The sequence below is a fragment of the Panulirus ornatus genome, chromosome 12 (assembly GCF_036320965.1).
Source record: "Panulirus ornatus isolate Po-2019 chromosome 12, ASM3632096v1, whole genome shotgun sequence".
NCBI lineage: Eukaryota > Metazoa > Arthropoda > Malacostraca > Decapoda > Palinuridae > Panulirus > Panulirus ornatus.
In genome coordinates this window covers 14,640,590-14,646,589 of record NC_092235.1, presented here as the reverse complement: position 1 = coordinate 14,646,589, position 6,000 = coordinate 14,640,590, and positions in this window count along the sequence as shown.

Below are 6,000 nucleotides of genomic sequence, written 5' to 3'. Positions count from 1 at the left end.
ATTCTTGGTGGATGATAATATCATCATACAGTGATTCTTGGTGGATGATAATATCATCATACAGTGGTTCTTGGTGGATGGTAATATCATCATACAGTGGTTCTTGGTGGATGGTAATATCATCATACAGTGGTTCTTGGTGGATGGTTATATTATCATATAATGATTCTTGGTGGATGGTAATATCATCATCCAATGATTCCTGGTGGATGGTAATATCATCATACAGTGGTTCTTGGTGGATGATAATATCTTCATATAATCATTCTTGGTGGATGGTAACATCATCATACAGTGGTTCTTGGTAGATGATATCATCATACAGTGGTTCTTGGTGGATGGTATTATCAGCATATAATGATTCCTGGTGGATGGTCATATTATCATACAGTGGTTCTTGGTGGATGGTATTATCATCATATAATGATTCCTGGTGGATGGTCATATTATCATACAGTGGTTCTTGGTGGATGGTATTATCATCATATAATGATTCTTGGTGGATGGTGATATCATCATACAGTGGTTCTTGGTGGATGGAAACATCATCATACAGTGGTTCTTGGTGGATGGTAATATCATCATATAATGATTCTTGGTGGATGATCATATCATCATACAGTGGTTCTTGGTGGATGGTATTATCATATAATGATTCTTGGATGGTAATATCATCATAAAGTGGTTCTTGGTGGATGGTAATATCATCATATAATGATTCTTGGTGGATGGTAATATCATCATATAATGACTCTTGGTGGATGGTAATATCATCATACAGTGGTTCTTGGTGAATGGTAATATCATCATACAGTGGTTCTTGGTGGATGGTAATATCATCATACAGTGGTTCTTGGTGGATGGTAATATCATCATACAGTGGTTCTTAGTGGATGGTAATATCATCATATAATGATTCTTGGTGGATGGTAATATCATCATACAGTGGTTCTTGGTGAATGGTAATATCATCATACAGTGGTTCTTGCGGATGATAATACCATCATACAGTGGTTCTTGGTGGATGGTAATATCATCATATAGTGATTCTTGGTGGATGGTAATACCGTCATACACTGGTTCTTGGTGGATGGTAATATCATCATACAGTGGTTCTTGGTGGATGGTAATATCATCATACAGTGGTTCTTGGTGGATGGTAATATCATCATACAGTGGTTCTTGGTGGATGGTAATATCATCATATAGTGATTCTTGGTGGCTGGTAATATCATCATACAGTGGTTCTTGGTGGATGGTAATATCATCATACAGTGGTTCTTGGTGGATGGTAATATCATCATACAGTCGTTCTTGGTGGATGGTTATATCATCATACAGTGGTTCTTGGTGGATGGTAATATCATCATACAGTGGTTCTTGGTGGATGGTAATATCATCATACAGTGGCTCTTGGTGGATGGTAATATCATCATACAGTGGTTCTTGGTGGATGCTGATATCATCATACAGTGGTTGTTGGTGGATGGTAATATCATCATACAGTGGTTCTTGGTGGATGGTAATATCATCATACAGTGGTTCTTGGTGGATGGTCATATCATCATACAGTGGTTCTTGGTGGATGGTAATATCATCATACAGTGGTTCTTGGTGGATGGTAATATCATCATACCGTGGTTCTTGGTGGATGGCAATATCATCATACAGTGGTTCTTGGTGGATGATAATATCATCATACAGTGGTTCTTGGTGGATGGTTATATTATCATATAATGATTCTTGGTGGATGGTAATATCATCATTCAATGATTCCTGGTGGATGGTAATATCATCATACAGTGGTTCTTGGTGGATGATAATATCTTCATATAATCATTCTTGGTGGATGGTAATATCATCATACAGTGGTTCTTGGTAGATGATATCATCATACAGTGGTTCTTGGTGGATGGTATTATCAGCATATAATGATTCCTGGTGGATGGTCATATCATCATACAGTGGTTCTTGGTGGATGGTATTATCATCATATAATGATTCCTGGTGGATGGTCATATTATCATACAGTGGTTCTTGGTGGATGGTATTATCATCATATAATGATTCTTGGTGGATGGTGATATCATCATACAGTGGTTCTTGGTGGATGGAAACATCATCATACAGTGGTTCTTTGTGGATGGTAATATCATCATATAATGATTCTTGGTGGATGATCATATCATCATACAGTGGTTCTTGGTGGATGGTATTATCATATAATGATTCTTGGTGGATGGTGATATCATCATACAGTGGTTCTTGGTGGATGGAAACATCATCATACAGTGGTTCTTGGTGGATGATAATATCATCATATAATGATTCTTGGTGGATGATAATGTCATCATACAGTGGTTCTTGGTGGATGGTAATATCATCATATAATGATTCCTGGTGGATGGTAATATCATCATAAAGTGGTTCTTGGTGGATGGTAATATCATCATATAATGATTCTTGGTGGATGGTAATATCATCATATAATGACTCTTGGTGGATGGTAATATCATATAATGATTCTTGGTGGATGGTAATATCATCATACAGTGGTTCTTGGTGAATGGTAATATCATCATACAGTGGTTCTTGCGGATGATAATACCATCATACAGTGGTTCTTGGTGGATGGTAATATCATCATATAGTGATTCTTGGTGGATGGTAATACCGTCATACACTGGTTCTTGGTGGATGGTAATATCATCATACAGTGGTTCTTGGTGGATGGTAATATCATCATACAGTGGTTCTTGGTGGATGGTAATATCATCATACAGTGGTTCTTGGTGGATGGTAATATCATCATATAGTGATTCTTGGTGGCTGGTAATATCATCATACAGTGGTTCTTGGTGGATGGTAATATCATCATACAGTGGTTCTTGGTGGATGGTAATATCATCATACAGTGGTTCTTGGTGGATGGTTATATCATCATACAGTGGTTCTTGGTGGATGGTAATATCATCATACAGTGGTTCTTGGTGGATGGTAATATCATCATACAGTGGTTCTTGGTGGATGGTAATATCATCATACAGTGGTTCTTGGTGGATGCTGATATCATCATACAGTGGTTCTTGGTGGATGGTAATATCATCATACAGTGGTTCCTGGTGGATGGTAATATCATCATACAGTGGTTCTTGGTGGATGGTCATATCATCATACAGTGGTTCTTGGTGGATGGTAATATCATCATACAGTGGTTCTTGGTGGATGGTAATATCGTCATACAGTGGTTCTTGGTGGATGGTAATATCATCATACAGTGGTTCTTGGTGGATGGTAATATCATCATACAGTGGTTCTTGGTGGATGGTAATATCATCATACAGTGGTTCTTGGTGGATGGCAATATCATCATACAGTGGTTCTTGGTGGATGGTAATATCATCATACAGTGGTTGTTGGTGGATGGTAATATCATCATACAGTGGTTGTTGGTGGATGGTGATATCATCATACAGTGGTTGTTGGTGGATGGTAATATCATCATACAGTGGTTCTTGGTGGATGGTAATATCATCATACAGTGGTTCTTGGTGGATGGTAATATCATCATACAGTGGTTCTTGGTGGATGGTAATATCATCATACAGTGGTTCTTGGTGGATGGTAATATCATCATACAGTGGTTCTTGGTGGATGGTAATATCATCATACAGTGGTTCTTGGCGGATGGCAATATCATCATACAGTGGTTCTTGGTGGATGGTAATATCATCATACAGTGGTTCTTGGTGGATGGTAATATCATCATACAGTGGTTCTTGGTGGATGGTAATATCATCATACAGTGGTTCCTGGTGGATGGTAATATCATCATACAGTGGTTCTTGGTGGATGGTAATATCATCATACAGTTGTTCTTGGTATCATCATATAATGATGCTTGGTAATATTATCATGTAATGCCCAACACCTGGCGATGTAGGAGGTCATGCAGCTGTGCTGTACTGCCACAATCCATTCAGTGTAACACATCGTCAGTGGCATCAACGAAAATCTCCAATACTGTCTTCCAGCAGATGGCATATAGTGAGAAGCTGCGTCACATACCACCTAACCCCATGATGGCATGACAGAAAGGGCCAACATGCAAATCCAATCTACTGAAGAGATGCTGTCGCCAACACAGCATAAATACCATGTGGCCCCATGACAATTCAACCTAACCTACTGGACATATATGAAGAACACTGGGAGACTTACGAATTTCTTGTACATGGACCATGTATACTCTTAAATTCATTGTTTAATAACCTTCATGAAATATAACAAGATATATTAACATGATTCAAAGTATCATAGTGTTTACCATATCCTTCTCATCTACACAATTCCATTGATAAAGACGAACTCGAAAGTAAATATAAAACGCGACTCACACTTTAACATCCTACATATACACATCGGCTCTCCCTCAACAGACACAACATTACCAAAACACACAGGAATCGAAATGACCCAAGTAAACAAGTTCCTTTCTAACCTAGTCTTCCACCTCCACTCCACCCATCTGAAGCTACACTCCTCAGGCAAGTTCGAGGTACGCTTTTCTTCGTTTGTGTTCTGCAATCCACCTTTCTCTCCGATACTGTAAACATCGGTTCAACACATCAGAGGTCCCTTCACGCCCAAGATGCAACATCCACACGCAACACATCCTCCTCCTCAACTGTCCTGCGCTCAACCCACTTCTCGACCTGTTGCCCCACCCAGTGGACGTGGGCGACTTCCTGGACAATACACGATCGCCATACTTCGAAGGGATTCCTGAGGTAAATGGTAAGGGTAAAGGTACATCCTTACTTTCCTGCCCCAGCAACAGCGTCTGTGGTGCTCCCGCTGCGGGCAGGAAGCTAGCCACACCCAACTTGGTGTACCAGAAGTCAAGAAGCGAGGTGATGCTGGGTGTTGGTTGGAGCGAAGTGAGTGCAGGACGATACGGAGGAAATGCTCTGCCTACAAAATGAAAGCTTCATCTTGGGCATGATTCACCTTCGCACGACAATACGCTGACTCAGTGCTTGTGATGTTACAGACAAAGGTACTTAGGAACAAGACTATTATCCCTGGGGATAGGGGAGAAAGAATACTTCCCAAGTATTCCCTGCGTGTCGTACAAGGCGACTAAAAGGGGAGGGAGCGGGGGGATGGAAATCCTCCCCTCCCGTTATCAATTTTCCAAAAGAAGGAACAGAGAAGGGGGCCAAGTGAGGATAGTTCTTCTAAGGCCCAGTCCTGTGTTCTTGGCGCTTCCTCGCTAACGCGGGAAATGGCGAATATGTATGAAATATACATATATATATATATATATATATATATATATATATATATATATATATATATATATATTGGAAAGGATCACAATTTTGCGCGTGATCAAGATATTCCTATCAGTCAACGGGGAAAATGAAACACGATAAGTTCCCAAGTGCACTTTCGTGTGATAATCACATCATCAGGGGAGACACAAGAGAGAAATATAACAGTCAGTTGATATACATCGAAGAGACGAAGCTAGGACGCCATTTGGTAAACATGCGATTGTCCAAGACAGACAACGAGCGTATCATAAACTTATCATGTGGAAAAGACAGTGAACTGTTTACAAATTTTATCAATAATAAAGTTATCCAATTTGTATAGACCTTCACTAATATTAAGATCATAATTCTTTGTGTATTTAAAAATAGATGATTCAATGATATTTCTAGTGGTACTGGAGTTAGAGTTAATGACTGAGATGGCATTACTCCAGCCAATACAATGATCATAGTTTTTAACATGATTAAACAAGGCATTTGATTCTTGTCCCATTCTTACCAGTCTGCCCAACAAAAAAAATTATCACAATTTCTACATGGCACTTCATAGATGCATTCAGAATTTTCTGGTGAGTTCCTGATTAAGATATTCTTTATAGTATTATTGTTGCTGAAGGCAACATTTACATTAAAGGATTTAAGCACATGGTAAGTAAAGTAA